Genomic DNA, 20,733 nt, shown 5'->3' with positions numbered 1-20,733 from the left:
CAGCAGCAGGTGTGAACAACATGGAACAGGATTCACATCGAACCACAGTGTGCACTAAAAACAGAACCCCTGCCTTGCTTTTACAAGGGCAGTAAGATAGAAGCTCTTTTGTCGTGTTTACTAAACAGTGTTCAGTGGACGGTGTAAATGGCCCTGCTCAGCTGCAGAGAAGTAAGTGGAAGAGCTAGTATGCATTTCAGATTTTTAAAGGCACTTTTACCTCTTTTAAAAATCAAACTTCTGATAGGGTTAAACCAGAGGTGTAGCGGCAGTTGTCAAGATGTTCAAAGCTATGCTTCAGTTTTGGCAGCAGAGGGAAGGGAGGATGGGATGTCAGCACTTAGTGTTTGATAGGAGCAGGCAAATGGTATTGTCTTTTTGAAATTGCTCCTTGATGCCATAGGGCTTCATGCCCGTTTATTACTTCTGTACACAGCTCATTAGAAAGGCAGCATTTCCAGTCCTTGGAAGTTGCATGTCTGGGGGCTTTTGAAGCCATGTATTTATTGTATGTTTTTCATTGAACATCAAATTCTGCCCTCAATTAGGCTCTGCTAAAAACCAGGGGCAACATTTGCCGCGGAAGCAGAGTTTATCTGTTGTTACATATTCTGATTGTTTATGAGCTACTCCAGTTTCTCTGTCTTGATCAGTATTTTGTCTGATCTGAAAAATATTCACATTTTAGGTAAAGACATGTTTCAGGAAACATAATTTTTCCAAAAGACTGTGTGTAATTGTACTACAATGAAATTAGTTGTTCTTTCTAATTTTTCTTCAGCCAGAATCGGAGAAGATGATGGCGTACCTGTGAAGTTTCACATAGAAATGTATATAGTTTGGGGGGAGGAGGGGAGAGAAAAATTTCACTTTTCCTGAAGTGGTTTAGCATTATCAGAAGTTCTACAATTTCAGACCCAGAACAATTCATCAGATCTTCTGTTTGCAGAATTTTAATGAAATTTGAATCTTTGGCAATCAGCTCACTGGTATTTTTATCAAGTCCACTTTAACTGTGATTGCCTTCCTTCCTATGGTTTTCTTATGGGACTACAATTGACAATTTTTTTTCCCTACTGAACAGAATTTTTCTCTAAGCATTCAGTGTTCTCTCAGCAGCAATAACTTCTTGAAAACTGTCAGATCATAGGTAAGCATACAGGTACTTATGCTAAAATGTCTGTGTGCGCAACAGCTGCTTTTATGGGGTCAAAATCCTGTCACCTCTGTGTCTCAGCTCCTTTTGCCATCAGGGTGTTTGTGTGCATCTTTTCCTGTAGAGATCCAAGACTGATTTTTTTTTTTTGAGGAAAACCTCAGGCTTTGGGAAAAGGCTTTGCTGCTGTGTGCGGCCACAAACCAATGGCGGGAGTTAGATGCGCAGAGAGGTTGTGTTCAAGGTGAAAATTGAAGTTAAGGAAAAATGAATAGTTTGCAAAAGTAGTAGAAAAGTTTGGGTTTTGTTTTTTTTTTTTTTTTTTTTTTTTGAAATACCTTTGTTGTTGAAAACAGGCGGCTTAGGATTTCTTAGTTTATCACTGTATTAACATTTTCTCACTGGTGAAACAAGCTTGACAATGTGATGCGCTGCCTAAAATCCTAGTTTAGCTCTAGAATTGCTGCTACAGTGTGTGTGTGCGTTTGTCGAACAAATTGGCAGTGGTTCAGGGTTTTATTTTTAAAGAGGGTGTTCCTGCATGTTCAGAGTCCTGTTTATGTGAAAACAGGCTACCTCATAATGATGAAATCATAACTTGTGTGATAGCATTGGCAAACTGACTGTAAAGTGCTCTGCTTTTACTGTCTCTCTGTGCTGTCGTAAACTGGTCACTTTACCTTGAAATGCTTTTCTGAGGTTGCTAGTACATAATTCACCATTTCTGAAAGCTGCTGGTATTGAAATCTGTTGCAAAATGTTATACGATTTCATATGTGAACCTTTGCATATATGATCACTTTTCGTTTTTTATAATTTCTACTTGAGATGCAGTGATAGTAAGCCCCTGAGGTTCAGGATTTTCAACTAGGAAAGGTAGGTGTACGGAAACCACTCCGCTTGTCTAAAGTCTAGTCAAGGTACTTAACTTCTTTGGCCCTGAAATCAGTCCAGGCCTCCCATCAAAGCAATCTGTCTCTTGAGATTTTGTTATTGCTGGCTTCTGTCAGGTCAGAAATTTACAAGGCTAAACTTTTCGATAGTACTTTTATGTCCTCTCCCTCTACCACGAAAAACTGGATTCTATATTATGTTTATTATTGTTAGAGTCTCTGCTCTGTGTGTTTAATATGTAAAGAGGTGAGTTCGTACTTGTTTCAGGCCTTGGTTGCCAGTTAGGACCAGTCCTCGTTTACCCATACAAGTTTATTTATTGTCAGTTCCCTTTTCCAGTTTCACCAGTATGTTCCAAGGGAGCAGAATCTAGAACGTATCATGTCTCCATTTAGCCTTTTTTTTTTAGCTTCAACTTTGTCTTATCACTTACTTCGATTAAAAGAGATTTATTTTGACACAATAGTTGAGTGTAATTGCAGATCAATTCAATACGATTTCCTCTGTTATTATTTAGTATTTCAGATAGAGTAGCACGCAAGGTATGTGTGGCCCCTGCCACACGTAGTGTGTAAGCATTTAGCTCGTTCTGTTTAAGAGCTTTGGCTGTAAACATAAGTAATTCGTGCAAGCCTCAGAAAAGGGTTTTTAGTATTTTTAATGTGGGAAATGCAACCATGCTGTGTGTGTGTGCTTATGCAGCTGAGTAATATCTATGCATTTGTGTGTTTTTAATTTACAATAAAAGCATTAACTTCAGCCTAACAATGAGGCATGCGCTGTTTTCTTGTACATCAGCAGAAATCTACCACGGGGAGGCATTTGAAGGAGAGGTGGGTGGTTTCCTCTGTGTTAGTTCAGAGAAGGTGTATTTAATGAAAAGGAGGTAGAGTGAAAAGCAGTGTGAAAGGGAGGGAGATGGCTTGGGAGCAGCACAAGCTGCTGTCATTGACATACAGCAGGAGGGATGGGAGAAGGCCTGGGAGGGACAGAGCTGGGCAGCAGAGGGTTGCATGCAGCATCTAGCTGACTGCTTAATTTTTTAGTATATTTTCTAATGTGATTTTTAAAAATTGTTCTTGAAACAGTACTTTTCAATAAATACATTGAGTCAGCGCTCTAGATTGAAAAGCTTGTTGTTTTTTCTTCCCTTGCTGTTTTCTTCACAATGTTTTGCTCACTCTTCTAGAGAGGAAGGCAATGTATTAAAATGTCTGTTTTTGAAGTCAAAGAAAAATTTACTGCTTCAGCTTTCAGTTGAATTTCTTTGCTAGACCTACCTAATCTTTTGTAACAAGCTCTTAGTTTTATGTGTCCTGAAGTGGGGTGCAGAAGAAATTCAGTCAAGGAATGCATACTACACAGGTAGAAGATGAAGCTTGTCGCTATATGTATAACAGCTACTAAAAATTAAAAACTGGGACTGTGTACAATAGAGTGCATGGATTAATATTAAAAAAAAAAAAAAAAGAAAAAAGAAAAAAGCAGCCCTCCTCCCCCCCCTTCCAACAAAATACATTTACCTGCAAAAGGGAGGGCTTTTTCTGTTGTTGTTACTAAAGCAGTCAAAATTGTGAGGTCACGAGTTTAAGATCTTTCTAAGATTTCAGCCATATTTTGCTTTCTGTGAACCTCTCAGGCTTGCTGGGAATAGGGACACACTGCTCTGGTGTGGGAGGAGAGGCAGTGCTTCATACACACACTTTCTGTAAATGGCATTTTGGTTTAAAAACTAAATACGCATCTCGTCATTTATTTAACCGATTCCCATAGTATTGTAGGCAAATGTTTTTATCACCTCTGCATCCTGCTTTCTGCTACGCTGAGGATAATGTACCTGGAAGGAAAAGGCTGTCCAAGCTGAGGCAGCCAGCGTCAGACAGGGCGGTCTGCCATCTGTCCCACCTGCTGCATTCATGTGTCCATCTGGTTACTGCAATAGCTCATTGCAGGCTTCAAAAGAGGAACGTTCAGGCTGAAAAGGAGGCAGTGTGAATTATTTAGGTAGCTCGTGTAAATAAAGAGAGGGGGAGAGGAGCAAGGAGGGGGGCTTCAAGAGGGAGAAAGCACTCTCTTACTCCTCGATGCTTTGGAATGTGTTAATGCATGAGAGCATTTGATTTGCATATAGATTTAGATGTATAGATCATTGTGAAGATTACAAGCCAATGAGTTTTATCTAGATTTAGATAGCTCTCAGCCTGGTTTGTGCATAAAATATAGCCAGTTTCAGAAGGAGAATCTTTGGGGACTTAAAACCAAAGTGAAACTGATGAAATGTAATGCTTTTAGGTATTAATTTAGCAGAAATAAAATATTTCCTCTAGGGGCTTTCTGTGCCCTTTGTTAACCAAGAATTTATAAGTACTTTGCGTAGTTGGTGCTTTAGATGCACTGCTTGGTTTTGATTTGGTTATAGTTAGTTACATTTTTAGTCATCTGTACTCTGTTCTAAGAGGAAAAGCAGCTGACAAATACTCCTTTTCCTTTTTCTCTTCTGTATATCAGGTGAAGATTAAACCCAGTCAACAAACAGTTTTCCAGCTGTCAGTGTGTACATTGTTTTACAGACAGAAGTACATATGCCTTTGTGTTTATAGAAACATGAGTAGAACATTAAAAATCTCTTGGTGATTTTTAAATGGGGGTAAGCAAACAGTAATGGTACAGTGGCCTTGAAAAAGAAACAGATCTGTTTAGTAGCTGCTTGATTCTTAAAAAAGGCCACCAGAAAGTTTATGGTAGATTATTTATTGCTTATTTTTAGAAAATATAACAATCTATTAGTTCTAGATACAAATATAGGGAATTCTTCTGAATCATTTTATTCTGAACATTTTAATGTTAGTGGTTAATGTCATATTATTTCTTAATGCACAAAACACTGGCTTACTGTAATGCTGTGTTTGAAAAATGAAAAGATTGGATTCATACTTGGATACATTGCTGATGTGAGGTTGTTCTCGCTTTCTGCTTTTAAATGTCTGACTTTCCTCAGCTGTGGAGTAAAAACAGGATCATCTTAAGAGGAATCCTTGAAACTGTGGGAGGGTTTCGCTCCATTGTTTTGCCTGGTTTTAGATCTGCAGAAGAAAGGCGTGCAGCATCTTGAAATCCCAGCAGCCTGGTTACTTCCCTAAGATTTGCATGAAATTCAGCTGCAGCCTTCAAAGGGATTTGAGTGGATTGGATTCTTTAAGGTTAGTCCATGTCAAACCTATTAAGTTCAATTCACATGCAAAACCCTTTTTACGTTTTTTTTTAAGCCAATAAGGCTGTAGCTGCTATTAAGGCAACATCATGTACTTTCAGTAGAAGGTCCATGGTAATGGATCACCCTACTGGCATGTGTAACTAACAGATAATCCACTTTGTTATCTTTCAAATTGAAAGGTTCTGTGTCCCGTATCTTCCTCAGACTGAAGAGGTTTTGTTTGCAAAAGTTGAGATCCTGGAGGCTGCTTTTAAGTATCTTAACTTTCTGGAACTTTGAATACTTGTCCTCTGTTTAGATTGTCTCTATGCTAAATGATTTTAGGTGTACAGTATATGTTCTATGGTGGACCAGGAAACAATTACAGGAAGGAAAAAGCATGAAAATATTCTACAATGTATACAAGAATAGTGGCTCCAGAACTGCAAGGACATGACTTTCTAAACAAGACTTAAATTTTTAATCGAAAGACCAATAGGAAGAATTCTGCTCATCTCAAACATTAAGTCCTAAGTATCTCAATGTCATATACAGAATTTTTCAAGTCTGTCAGCAGGCTGTGAAAGGTGTTTCGATGGAAGACACTTGGCTTCGTTTAGATACTGACTGAATTAATTAAATAAGGAGCGAGGGATCCAGTGTTTCGCACAGGATGCATCTTATCCCAAAACCTTCTGCCCTGTGTGAGGTCTGAAAGATTTGCCCTTTTTTTTTTGTGAATGGCTATGACTTGTTACAAAGTGCTGGATAGGTCCTGTAACCAGGTGAGCTGAGTCTTGAAAGGAGTTGTTTACTGTAGGGAATCAAATTCATCTACTTCCACAGTGGGTGGACTGGCACCTGGGCCTTTACTGCCTAGAAGGATGCTGGATTCTGAGCTGTGTTATGATGTCACTTAACTCACTGAATTTTGCTCACCTCTAAAGATGTAACTGAAGAGAAAGTAGCTGCTTCTCCTTGTGCTTTTTATCATCCAGTGCTTAAACTTTACACTTCTGTGCTTAAGGAAAACATTGCTTTTAATTATGTTTAGATCAAACATGGTCAATTTGTGTATAATGGATAAGAACAGAGTATTTTCCTTTGACTTGCAGTTCCAGCTGCTCCAAGTCTTTGAAATATATACATCAAGTAAAAAAATAAATAAATAAACAATAAACAGTATTTTAACTGTTCTTACATTAGAAAAAAAAAGAAAGAAAGGTTCCTGTGGCACACACTTTGCATGTAGACTGCCTTCTTTTCTAGTGATAGCTGCAGAAACTGCTCCTTAAATGAAACACTGATTCTTGGGATCTGACCCTGCAAAACCTGCACGCATAGGTCACTTGTTACAGGTAATAAATTTCCTAGCTAGGTACTTGGAGGAAAGGATCGGTGGATAATAAGCCTTTTCAGTTGACCTCATTCTCCTGCATCTTGCACAAAAACACAACATTTTCCCCCCAGATAAAAGTCTGAGATTAAAAACTATTTCACTTCATTTTTCCCCGTATCCATTTAGAGATTTGAAGTTGCTCTGACCTGTGGTCAGAATACTTTGCAGGAGATAATGTTCCACTGTGTTTCATGAATCCAGAGTAATTTTTTAGAAGGTCCTTCAAACAAGAATATTTTGGCAGGTAAAAGGTGCATGTAGGATATGAAATTTTGTCGCTGTATGTAAATTTTTAGTTGTTCATCTGAAAGTTCCTAATTGCTAATACCTAAGCCATTCAGGGTTATACAGACCTTGTAGCTTTTAATGCTAATGCCTTGTAGAACCATAGAACTGTAGTTTTAATATGACTATTTGTGGCATTATAAATTACATGGGCTAAGTAGCAAATATTAGCACTTATGTTGCTGTATGATAGTGTTCCTTAAATCATGCTGTTCTCTTGCGTGTAGATTATTGTGTATTCATATGATATAAGTTAGTATTTGGGCTTTGTTAGTGTTTTGCTGAGGAAGTGGAAGGAGATAAAAAGGTTGCCTAGATATGTGAATTGTTTTTTTCCTCAGCACCTACAGCTTTGTTGCTGCAAATGTTGTAAATATCTCACAAGATATGTTACAGGAGTAAGTAAATATGTTACAGGAGTTAAGTATCTGTGTTGTCTGGTGGGGTGGCTCCTCTGGCAAAAGGGCTTATTTAAATGTGTGAATAATTACAAAATGCCTGTATTGGTACAGGAACAAGGAAATAATGCTGTTAACTCCTGGTAAAGAGTAAGAAAGTTGTCTGAGGTTTATTTTTTTTTTTAATCTCTAACAGCTTTAGGTTCTGATGACATTAACAGAGCATTAACCAGTCCTCTTGGTTCATGTTTCTGCTTGTTGGCAGCCCCTGAATGGAGCGGGGAAAGAGGGGAGAGAGGTTAAGTGGCACTGAGGTTAAATTGCTTCAGTGACAGATTCTCTCCAGAAAGGCAGCCAGTTGTTTTAAGGATTAGTTTGGGAAAACTGGATTTGAAGTCCCTTCTCTGCTGCTCACATGTGATATCTCTAATGTTGCCTTTCAGAAACAAAATTTGCTTTCCACAATGAGTGGAGAGCACTGAGGAAATTTTAAAAGCAAACAACAACCAGATTTGATCAGCTGCAACAATGATTGGAATTTTAGTTTTATTATTTTATTACGAGATTCCTAAAACAATAGAGCAGATTATTCTTTATGTGTATGGTATATATATTTGGCTATTATATTATGATTGCTGTAGAACAGGAGTGTTGCTGAAATAGATAACAGTGCTGCTAGGGTAAGTGTAGTGCCTCCCTTAAGGTCAGTGCCTCCTCCTTTCCTGTTCCTGGTAGAGGTCTGTCACTGCAGCCACACAGTGGCTCTTCCTACGAGAACCTTGCATGCCATTCACTAGCCTTAAAGATTTTCCTCTGAAAAAATCCACACCATATGAGCTGTGAGTCCAGGAGGAGGTGTGCAGTCCCTCTTCAGAAAAAATGCGTTCAATCTGTTTCAGACGAGTTCCCCGAAAGATGGGTTAAATCAACTGATTGAGCTGATTTTCTCTCTTGAGGTGATATTTTATTTATATGATAAAATGCTTGGAAAGTGATTAATTTGTCAGGGGAACATCTTGTTACTGTAAATTTGCCGAATGTGTAATAAAATTGCCATAACACAGATGGGAAAATGAAGATCTTTTAAAATTAAATAACTGAGCAGTCTGCCTACATTTTCGACACTTAAAATTAACTTAGTTAAATTTCTTTGTCATTTTTGCCCCTGGAAGAATGCAAGCCTGGTAAAATTTGTGGAGAATGTGTAGTGTGGGTATGTTTGTGTGGTGAGTGGAGGGGATGTGAGAGGGCTGTGTGTTTCTTTCCCTTCTGAATCAGAGGGGTCTGATGCATTTATTTGATTTTTGTCAGTGTTCTTTTTTTTTCTTTTTTTTTTTCTTTTTTTCTTTTTTTTTTTTTTTTTTGTATGTTAACTTTTAGAAATTAAAATATACAATTTAGATACTCATTCCTGGTAGCAGTGAAATTAAGAATAAGAAGCCTTTGTAGGAAAGTGCCTCAGGTTAATGAGAGATACCTGAAGTAGTGCATCTGTCCTAGTTTGTTACAAATTATTGCTTTCAAATGATATCTGAGCAGCATAATATGCTGCTTAGTCTTTATTGCAGTCTGTTATTGTGCAAAGTATATCTGAATTGTCAGAGGAAGGAATACTGTACCTATCTGAGTTGCAGTACGTACCAAGTGAAAATAGCATTAGTGAAGGAACAGTGCCTTTTATTCATACTCATATTCCTACTGCCTGTCCATCTGTCCACTGGAATGAGCCACTTACTGTGTTTTTTTCCATTTCAAGTTAAAGAATTATGAAAGTTCATTTTTTTGGTATGTCTCTTTATGACAGGTATACTGGAGATTGTGGTCATTTGGGTTAAAAACGTATCCATCACCACAGGCTGACAGGTTATTATTATGTCTTCTTTGGATATATAAATTTCATCTCTACAGGTTGGAAGTCCTAAGAATGCCAACTTTTATATAAGTAATTATCTTAGCAGTGATGTACTGCATACTGTTGCTGTATTTTTCCACTTCTACAGCATTCTTAGCTGTATCACCCCAATGTGGATCTTGGGCTCTCGTATTTAGTAAAACGTGGAGGATAGCAGTGCCCCTACAGTGTACTGCCAGCCAGTCACCCCCATCATATGCTGCTGTTGTTTGTTGTCCTGCGACATGTTTCAGATGACGTCCCATTGTGCGGCTGGCAGTGGGTACCGGCCTCCCTTTGGTGTTTGCACTGTTCTCCATAAGTTTCCATCTATGGGCCGTTAAAGCTTTCAGTGTGTTGGTGTTATCTTGGCAGTCATAACTTGTTAGTTTGTTTTTTTTTTTAGAAGTTCAGGCCATTCTTTTTGTGAAGAAGCTCCCATTAACTGACTAGGGCTGATAATCTCAAACTTGCATTAGAACCGGTGAGGCCCAGCACTTCTTGGGCTCACGTGTGCTCAGTTATCTTACCGGTGGAACGTAATGCTTTCTTCAAGCCCTTCTTTCTTTCCTTGCTTACTTAAACACAGTGGGCTTAAGCAGAAATTTTAGATCTACAAAGAATACGTATTTGATCCAGACTTTATACTGATGAAATAATGAAAGCTGATTTGTCATCAAAATGTAACTGCCATTTGCAGCGTGTAGTATGAAGTAGTTAATGTATGGCTGTTCTTGTAAAGCTTTGCTTAGGCAAATCTCTTGGTGAATTCTTACCCAAGAGATGACCACGGGTTAAGCATTTGGTAACTGCAGAATATTGATATGATTGCTTTGCAATTGCAAGTAGCAGCACTCTTGTTCTGAGTGTAATAATTAGTCTAGTAAACGTTTCTTACTTTAGATGTTTTTTCTTCCTGTAATCCTTAGCAAAATAGAAAGCTAAGGGTAAAAGAGTTGAAACCTTATCAGGACGTGGTGAAAATGTCATCCTGCAAACCTGCTGCAGTCATGCAAACATTTGGAAAGTGAAAGCTGCACTGGCTACTTCCTTGCTGACCTTTGCTGCTTGTATCCAGAGGCAATGCTCTGATGTGTAAACCCAGTGGCTAAGTAGGTTTAAGTTACACATAGCAATATGTGAAGAACGAGGAACTGTGAAAAGCCAAAGGTTTATTTATTTATTTTTAAAAATCTGTAATCACACATTACGATCCAAGGCAGGCTAGAAGGGACTTAACCTGAATAGATTTTTGCTTTTGTAAATTCTCTGATTTATTTCAGCATGTGACTGCTTTGGTTATCAGTAGTGTACCCAAATATTTTTACTTACTCTTAATTTCCAGAGCCTCCAGAGTCAAGATAGATAAACAAAGGGGAAAAGAAAGAAAGAGATTAAGCTTTTCTTAGTGTTTTCATTGGCAAATCTTAAGGGATGTAGATATAGTGTGGAAATAGAAATTGGTGCTTACAGGTAGGACTCAAGTCACACAAATGCTCAAAAAAGTATAGACTGCTACGCCCTCTGAGTACTTCAGTATCAGTGTGGCTCTTTCTGGATGCAGTAGGTTACGGTGGCATACCAGTGGCATCTTGTTTATCGGAGTATCAGGACCTTAGGCTTTCTGAATTCACAAGTTGGTCTGGGGGATAACACCATTAGCTACTAAAAATTTTCATAGGTTCAGAGTCTATTCCTCTCTAATGGGCTTTTGACCCATGCACACAAAAAAGTAGTTTAACAGGAAAGTAACCATTTTAATGTAGATGTATGCGGAGATTTAATTTAGATATATTCAACCTTAAAATAATATTCTCTTATAGAAAAACCGATGTAGAAATAATCAAAGTCTCATTTCTGGAAGTTCAAGGCAAGTTCCTTTAATGGAAGTACAAAGTTTTATTTCTAAGTTGTGGTTTCATGAAAGAAATGGCAACAAGGGGGAAAAAAAAGTAATACATTGGATTGGGATTTTCTAGAACCTCAGTTCTGTCCTATGCCATGTTTATTAGCTGGCAAAGGAGCATTCAGCAACTCTTCACTGTCTCTTCATCCATGAAAAGGAGATAATAGGATACAGAAGTCTCTGAAAATGCAGTTCAGGATCTGCATTAAAATGCAGTATGTATAAGTTGGATATTGTTAATAAATGTTAGCACAATATGAGTACAAGTGTAACTGGTAGAAATGTTTAGAAATGTGGCGTTAACCACGAAGCAAGCCCAATCACCTTAGCAGCAGCAGAGCCCCCAGCTGCCTTTCTGGATTGGCTGCAGTGCAGGAAGGGTCGGTCCTCTGCTCTGTTCCCAGGTAAAATCCCGCAAAAATGAGCAAGGTTTTTGTCACCCTCACATAGCTAAGACTCAGGCTGTGGCTATTTGGGAGACTATTTTAAATCACTTTGGAATTTTTGTCCCTCACTTGTTGGTGTCTTGCAGACATTTTCGTCTCATAATTTTGAAGTATTTTTCCTCATCCCCCTCCCTTCCCTACCATCTTAGATTTCACTACTTTTAGTTTTCTTAGCAAAAATACAGTTCCAAGCTTCCAGTACGGGAGCGTGACAAAGTGATTTTATAGCCAGTACTGAAAGTGACTAAACTTGACAACGATTGTATTTTATGACAACCTCTGCTTTCAGATCCCCAGTCTACTTTCCTATCATCAGCTGTGCTTTCTCCCTTATTCCCCCTCTCTCCCTCTCCCACCCCCCTGTGGCTGCTGCTCTCAAACAAGAGCAGTTCCAGATCCCTGCACTGACTGGAAGCAAATCCTTTTACCAGGAGTGCATTTTAATGGACAACATGCTTCACTTAAGTCACCAGAACCTTAACTGTATAATATTCAATTTTTTACCAGCCCAGAACCAAAGCTTTTTATTGAGAGCAACGTCCATAGGAGTCGTGGAAGAATTAGTATTACGGAACTAAACCAGATTAGGAGGGAATGTGAATTAGATTTGGTAACAGATGGTGCCGTGGAAATTAAAGGTGCTTTGCGAATGGAAGCGACAGCAGCTTGCTTCTTTTCCTCTCCTGTCTCTCTCTTTCATACGCTTGATAGACGGGTATAAATCAGAACAATCCCGTCTTGACAGCCAATTTCCAGAATTTGATCTGGTTAAAGACACGGCTTTCCTGCTCCGCGCACTGAAAGCGGCTACTGTTTTATTTTTATACAGCACCTTGTCATATTTAGGAAAGTGGAATCACCTGCCTCCTTTTAATGAAATTTTCTTTAATTACAGTTTTAGCTCTTTAGTGTTAATTACTTTTCCATTCAGGCTGAGTTCTCAGCCTGTCTCACAGGAATGTATTTCTCCCCCTGCCCCACCTCCCTGCACTATTCACGCATATGCTTTCATTTTTCTAAAGATGCTTTTCGTTGTTGGAAGTTGTTGTCAGATCCATTATAATTGGATCCTAATTATCAAAATCATCATTATTGTGTGGGGAGAGGAAGCTTTGTAAACAACGCTTAAAGTTGTAGGATCTTGTTTGATGGAGGAGAAACCTTTTGGGATAGATGTGAGTAATAGACAAGCAAACACAAACCTTCCTGAAGGCTCTGCTGGCAAGCGTGTGGAGACCAGGAGAGTCCCTAGGGAAGGAAAACTCGTTGGCTTCTCTTCATGTCTTATCCACCAGTCTGTAATCCCACGTTTCTCAGGAAAAAATCAGAAGGAAATTGCCCTGTTTTGGTTTGCTTACGTAAATATCCATTGTGGCACCTCCCCTTTGGGTGTTCACTTGTAAAAATTGCCTCTCTGGTGTGTGCCAGGAACACACTACACGTGCCTTAATACAGTTACTGCTTGGTGTTTGTGGCAGGAAGTACAAGTGGAGAGACTGCTGTGATGCATAGTGATGGGGAGCTTCTCCTGCCATACACTCAGAGCGAAATAATTGACTATATTTGAAAAAAAAAAAATCTCTCAAAGTTAGAGAAGATCCATAGAGCTGGCAATGAACAGTTGGTAGAAATAAAGCTTCCTACTGGCAGTCAAATCAAATGTAGTAACAACTCGGCGGCTCCCCGCTGCTAGCTGACAGCATGGTGTAGCACACTGGGACAAACATTCACTTAAAGGCTGATTGCAGGCAAACGCCATTTCCCAGCTCCCCGAGCTCTATGGCCGCATGGGGGGGAATGGTGCTGATGGCTGGGCTTGGGGCAGAGAGAAGATAGCTGCCTGCAAAGTTTGAGTCCTGAGCCCTCCAAGCTCTGGCTCCCTGCTGCTATTCCTGGTACTGTCTTTCTAATTGCTCCTGCAATTTGGCTAGCAAATTATCATTCTCCTGTTATAGATCCAGAGAAAATCACAGAGAGGAGCTGGGTAGGAGGCAGGTACATGGCATGCACACACCTACGCGCCACCTCTCTGAGGGAAGGAAAATGCTGACAGAAATTGGGGAAAATCTCACAATACAAAATGTGTCTTGAGACTAAAGGCATTTTTTTGTCATCTTTTTTCCTTTTGGGAAGTGCTGAGTGGCAGCTGTATGTGTCTGATCTGTGGTACTGGCTTACTGACTGGGCTGAGCAACTGCTTTTGATGCTGTAATCGTTTCAAAATAATCCCTCTTTAGAAAGCCTGTTACGTTCTTGAATAAATCTCTGTATATTTTCATAGTTTTGTATTTTTCTCCCTTGAAGTAGCTGAATGTAGCATTCTATTTTTGTTCGCTACTTTAGTTGACTTCTCTTAATAAGAAAAGAATCTTGACAATTAATGATCAGATGACTCCTTGACACTTTACCTCGTCCCTTGGGCTGGAGGCAGCAGGTGGGTTCCACCTGCTCCCATGGAGCGCATCTTCCATGCATTGGGGCTTCAGCACCGAAAACACCAGGTTCCCTAAACAGAGACATCATTCCTTTCCAGTATGTGCTGCAAACTGAAAATGTTAGTTTGCAGTTTGAAAATATGGAGTGATAAAATGTAACTCTTCTGATCAGTAGAATGATTTTCATATGGTCAGGCTTGGCTGTCTCTCTAATTGTCACATCACAGTCTTTCTTGCAACCTGGGCATAGGAACTCTGACACATTGTGTGCAGGCTGTGAAAAGCTGTGTCATGTGAGCCACCGTATGTACCATAGCAGCACAGCTGGGGTTGTTAGGATGTGAGGGGCCAGTCAGCAGGGGATGGTGAGTCTGAAATCTTGTGTTGTAGTGAGCAGTAAATGCAAAAAAAAAAACCAGCCCTGGTGTAACTGTCGAAGTGTTAGAAACAGGAGAAAAGAGAAACCTGAAAATCAAGTAGAAATATGAAGTATTTACTGATGTTTAAGTTGAGTCATATGTCTAAAATGACATATATGTGTCATAACTGTGGTGTGTATATATACGTAGGCAATATTATATGTTCTTTTTCTGTGGAACTCCCAGAATGCTTTCAGTGTAAAGTGCTACCCACTTCTTGTGTTGTCTTCCTTTCAGTATTTTTTAAATTTCTTTTATTATTATTATTATTTTTTTTAATATTTGTAAGCTGATTCATCAGAGCATATAGAAAAGAGCATCTCTACTTGAAGGAGACAACATTTGTAGGAGTTGGTCTTTTCCAGAGGAAGCTTTCTGTGGTGGTGGTCTGTTGGTAGCACATAACAGCTGATAGGGTATTTGTTGATTACATGTGTGCAAACATAAAGGTCAGTTCTGCGATTTTTCCTCTCAGCTTTATTTTTTACTTCTCAGCTGGAGAAATTTTTGTTTGGAGGTGTGCGCTTCACTGCCGTATATTGGATGCACTGGCAGCTTTGTTACTGAGGACTGGCACCTCTTCAGGTGTCTGGTGCTTTGGCCCGAAGGTGCAAGGCCTTTAATTATTTTTCTCTGTTCACTTTTTGTTCCCCAAAAAGTACCTGATGAAAAGAACAGTCATTCTGTAGCATGGAAGGATTTAAATGCTGTTGGCTCTTAAGTGCTTCTGCTTTTAAATTCAGAAGAGTTATGTTCCAGTCTGTCAAATCATAGGAGCTGTAGGTTGCAGAGCTTGTGCACATCTAAGGGTGCATTTAATTAAACCTGCATTAGTGCATCTATACAGACTTATTAAAACACTTAGTTTGTCTCAATAATATTGATTAAATAGCAGTAGTTTGTTTAATCTAAGTGTATTTTTGCTGTTACTACATTACTTCCTAGTAATCAGGATAATAGTCATCATCAGTGAAATATCGTGTTAGTTACGAAGTAATGCCATAAGAATTGATTTAGGCTTGGCAGGAGAGAAAGGCTTTTTGTCATATAGTGCCAGGGCCTGATTTGGATTATTAGAGTGAGAGTTTTAAACGTAATTTCTGTTCATATAAACACTATGTGTTTTATAGGCTTATGGGTTATTCCATACTCTGAGTATCCATTATATCATGGAACACCTCAGACAGTTAATTATGCAAACATCATGTAAGTAATTACGCAGTATTATTATGCATTTAAGAGTTTTATTGATTTGCCAGTTGCTCACTTGCAGTATTAAGAGCTCTAAACAAGAGATGCTCACCCTCGGAGGAAATAGGGACGAGGAAATGAGCTAAAGATAAATGACAGTAGTATGCATTGTTGCATCAGATGTAAGCCTTAAATGCAGGAGCTGTCAGCAACGATAATATGCAACACATTGGGGTATCTCAGGATCATTTCCTTCTTGTTAACAAAGTTTATCAACCAGGAAGCAGAGGGAATCAGCTTGAAATAAAAAGGCAAGCAATAACAAATATTTATACCTAGAAGGAGGGGTGTTAAAATAGTTCCCCCCTCATTTCCAAGGTGTTGCAAATTCCTTGAACAATTTGTTTTTAAAAGCAACCTAGAAAACAGGCTCTGATGAGGCGCAAATGTGAAGGCTTGGATTGCTTTGCTCAGTGAGCATGCAGTGAGTGCTGCAGCAGAGCTTGGGCTGCCTGCAGGCCGGTGCAGTTCTGGGCACTCCTCTGTCACTGCTGCTGGGAGCTCAGTGAGGGCTGCAGGCAGTGTTGCCTCTTTGATTGCGGCAGCTGCTGCGGTGCTTCGCCTTGCCACAGTGAGGTGGCGAGGGCTTCGGGAAAACAGAATTGAAAGAAGAAATTATGGGAAATTATGACAAATTCAATGGTTTTAAAAAAAAAAGTCTATAAATACAAAGCCACCGCTATTCCATTTTGTGCAAAACATCTTACTGCATGGTTGTACATAGTACATGGGTGTTTATTAACAAAGGCCTAGTAGGTAGTGATAGTTTTATTTGTGCATGCACGGAATGAGATTAACAATAGTTGCAATTAATGATCTCATCCAGTAGGTTAACCAAGTGGACCTTACAATATTTCTTATTAAAAAAGAAATCCTTTTTCTTCCTTCCCCCAACTAAGCCAGTGCACCTTAATGCAATGATGATATGTTAGAGCCAGCAGTTGTCAAAGCACCGTATTACTGTGATGCCATAATGACACCCTGTCTCTGCAAAGTAGTCATGTTTTCTCAAATCACACGTTGCACCGTTGATTTCTGACATGACACTTCATTCAGTCACTTGCCTTTTCTTTGGCATCTCCATTCTCTGACAATAGCAGCTGGTGCCCATTTTCCTCCTAAGTGATTCGCATTTTGCCACTTTAGTGAAGTGCAATTAGCTGGAGAAAAAAAAAAAAAAAAAAAAGCAAAAAAAAAAAAAAAGCTTGATGTGAAGCAGCATGGCTGAGATTGCACCATGGCTCCTGTACAGGACTTGCTTGGGGTGTTACAGGCATCTGTGCGAGATGCTGCATTGCCATTCCTTTCCACGCAGATCTCTTCTCCTCCTGCATTCAGAGATACAGGTGTGGGAATGAGTGCAGTGTCTTGCTGCTCCCTATTGATTTTGGTGCAGATTCTGAAAGTGAGCATGGTTTGTGAGAGGAAGTGTGGTCTTTATGGTCAGAGCAAGGAGCTGGGCTCCATCCCTCACTCTGTAGCCTGCTGTTGGCTTCTCACATGCACTTGCTTACAGGCAATGGTTCTTTGCAGCCAAAAGGTGAGGATAACAAAGTGAGATGTTTTGGGTCTGCATGCATATGGGTTAGAGGACCATGCTGGGAGACATCAGATGGATGGCCGTGTTAATGCACAGAGCACCTACGTATGCATAATGACATCTGCCTTGCTGCTGCTCCCACCAGTAGCCGTCACTAAAAATGTCAGCTGGTAACAGCCTGGCCTTTGTGGAAGTAGAACAATTCTCTTTTCAAGAAAAGAACTGAAAACTTCATGTGCAGGTGAAAGTGGGCTTTTGTGCTGGTGTATAATAAAGGTGCTCACTGTAATTATTGTGACTAATTACTGCTCTCATTGAAGCCACCAGTACAGCACTGAAATAGTGAATGATACTGTAAGCAGAGCTTTTTTTTTCCTGAGGTACGCTTGCAGATTAAGAAGTCTTGTCTTGGATTTCTGACCTCCTTTAGGCATTGACAGTAAGGGAAGAACAATTTCCTGAACCAGTTGTACGCACGGGCACATATGACTTGAACGGGAAGGCTTTCTTTTTTTAAGGCTATACGCTCTAATCAAATGTGGTTAATTTTTGCACTCTGCTTGTATATTGATACTGATTTAGCTAGTGTCAGCGCTGTCAATATCATTAGCAATGTGGCAGGTAGATGGAAATACGAATGTGATTGCATTAATGAATTCTTAATATATTCAACCTTCCATAAGCATACGGCATACAATTTGTTCGCTATTGTGTTAGGCCATTTTGAAGCTGGGCTGGGTTTTGAAGTACTCCATTGGTTTCCCTTTCTGCCAGCAGAAACTGGCTTCTGGTCTCGCTCAAAGACATAAGTTGGGAAGCGAATTTAGAAAGGATATGAGGAGTTGTACTACATATTGCGTATTACTAACAGTTTGCAGCACTCCGTGTAGTTCTTCGTGCGTGCAAATGTGGAATGCTTTCCCTGAAGTTCCTCAAAGTTCACCCGAGCTTTCCAGGTTGTTTGAAGACTTCCCTGGAGCTGCTGTGGCTTTGACTTAAAATATAGTAAAGGAAAAAAACAACCCCACCAAGGCTTTAAAATAAATACTGCACGTTTTTATATGACACATGTTATTTCTATTCATAAACCTTAACTAAATTTAGATTTTTATTAATCCAATGTGACCTAAAAATTTTGCATTAACAGCACAATGTGGAATTGCGCTTATTCTCTTTGAATGCAGATAAAGCCATCATCTTGAAAATAGCTCTTTCTGACAAAAAGGTGTTCTTTTGAAATAAAGTCTTATTCACTACATTCCTCTTAGAGTTAATGTGAATTTTAGTGCCTCTAATTTTAGATTGAAGTGAGGTTTAGAATAAAATCCACCGGCTGACAATTGAATTTATAGATAGTTGTGAATATTTCAGGCTTGAATAATAGAGCTGTAGAATTTCAGACAGAGAGAGGAAGGGAGAATTAAGCTCCGACTGTAGTTTTAGACTATAATGTGGTGGTGTCTAGGAATTCTTCAGGGTAACGAGCTAAGTAGTAATTAGGAGGAGCAGAGGGAGGGGTTGTAGCCCAGGCACTACTCCAGGCGCTGGGTTGGTGATGCACTGGTGGCCCCAGCTGCCATCTACAAAAGGCCTCCTCAGCCTCTTCAGCCACAGTGCGGCAGCAGCAGAGCAGGTTGATGGATGCTGATGCTACCCATGGGTACACAGCCCTTTCCCCGGCTCCCTGCTCTAGGTCAGAGAAACCTTCTCTCCTTGAGACCTTGACTGGTGTTTTCTGCTTCCCATGGGAAGGTTAACATTTTATTGGCCTTACCTTGCCATCCTGCAGCAGGCCAGCCTGTGCTTTGGAAGCTGCAGCTTGATGCAGCCATGTTTTGGTCAGCACCAGAAAGCACTGCTCCAGGAGCATCAGCAGGCAAGCTTCAGCCTGCGCAGAGCTTCTGGTGTGTGTTCATGCTCACAAAACTGTGACCGCGTTTCGGTTCTGACCGCTTCGAGTGGAGACAACCGCTTCCGCACTGGCTAAAGCCAATACATTTGGACAACTAATTAATTGCAAATGGCTTTTCTAGGAAGTGGAGGGTGACTTTCAAGCTTATTATTGTGCAAATAAGGAAAAAAAGCAGAAGGAGAGTTTAGAGAGACAAGAATGTGCCATCAAACAGGGCGCAAGAGACAGTACGCAACAGGTCTCTTACTTTATTTTTGAGTCTTGTCCAGTGGAGTTTTGACAGGAGGGGAAAGAGAAAATCACCAGGTACCTGTTTATTCAATAAAAAGGACCTCACTGTTAGTGTAAAGAGAAACAATATAAAAAATAAGTTGTTGGAATGTGAAAGTTAATTGATAATTGTAATCATGGCTGTATAAAATTGTGTCAAAGAAAGAGGAGAGAGAGAGAGACAGTGCGACACCGTGTTTTAGTACCCTAATAACTTCTAACTCCAGTCTAAAATCGTAATGTATGTGAGAGCGGTCCAGTAATTATAAGGTAATAAGTGGAGTGGTGGTGTAAGTGCTCTAAATTAAAAGGAATTTGCAGAGCTGCTGTAAGTCAGCGCCGACCCGCTTTCTTTCAAACGTTGACTTGAGAAAAGTGCTTAGCCTGGAGTGCAAGTAGAGAGACAAGAGAGAGCTATCTATTAATTACAGCACTCATTAACAGTGACGGCTACAAGGCAGCAGATGCCGAAGAAAAGGCACACGGTACCGCAGGCTGGCAAGGGGATTTCCCCCCCTCCAGTTCTTGAGGAAAGGACAACACAAGCAGGTGGTCCAGTGTAATAAGATATTTCCACAGCTTTAACCTTCCCATTTCCTTGGCTTATTTGCTGACACCAGATAGCATGTTTCTTCCACCTTCCCAAATAAGTACAGATTTTAAGTTTGGGGGTGAGATTTCTGCACATCAATCTGGCCACTATCCAAATTCACATCTAGCTTATTTTCAATAGTATTTTCCAGTAAAATGTCCAGTGATTGAGAGATCCTAAATAATTCTGATGGGCACTGATTTTTATCATAAATCTTATTCTAAGCAAGTACTTGTGAGAAATGGTCAGGCTTGGATCTTGATTGCACTCATTGGAAAATACAACAAGTCTCTGGATTTATGTCTGTTTTCCATTAGTTTCCATTTGATTCTCGAGCTTGAAGTAAAAATTATACGTAATACATATGCATCCAATACTTACGCATTTATATTTAACATGCAAAAAGTTGAATGAGTGATGTTGAAATCTCAAAACTGACTTGAGAAAGTTACTTTGTCAGATTGTCTGTACTCAAGCGCTTGCTTTGAGATCATGAGTCTGTACCTCCAGGTGGGTGGCCTTATGGAGTAGTTGCATTTCTGCTGAAAATGATTCTAGAGAAATGCTCATAACTGTCATCTGTACTTGGCAGCTTCAGATGCTACGGTCAGGAAAATGCTGGGTAGGCCATTTGCAACTGTGATCTCATAATCACAGCTGTAGAAATTGAAGATGGTATCTGATTCAGAGTTTTCAGATTATTATTTTTGTTCTTTATTCTTTCTAAAACGCATTTAAAAATAATA

The 20,733-nt window shown here is 39.6% G+C and overlaps 1 protein-coding gene across 13 annotated transcripts in view; it reads left to right on the top strand.

The window, feature by feature from the left end:
• Positions 1 to 20,733, top strand: part of ESRRG (estrogen related receptor gamma) — a 379,159-nt gene that overhangs the window by 239,055 nt on the left and 119,371 nt on the right. The window lies entirely within an intron of this gene.

The sequence above is a fragment of the Tympanuchus pallidicinctus genome, unplaced genomic scaffold (assembly GCF_026119805.1).
Source record: "Tympanuchus pallidicinctus isolate F22 unplaced genomic scaffold, pur_lepc_1.0 scaffold1, whole genome shotgun sequence".
Taxonomy (NCBI): Eukaryota; Metazoa; Chordata; class Aves; order Galliformes; family Phasianidae; genus Tympanuchus; species Tympanuchus pallidicinctus.
This window is presented reverse-complemented; position numbering and strand designations above follow the sequence as displayed.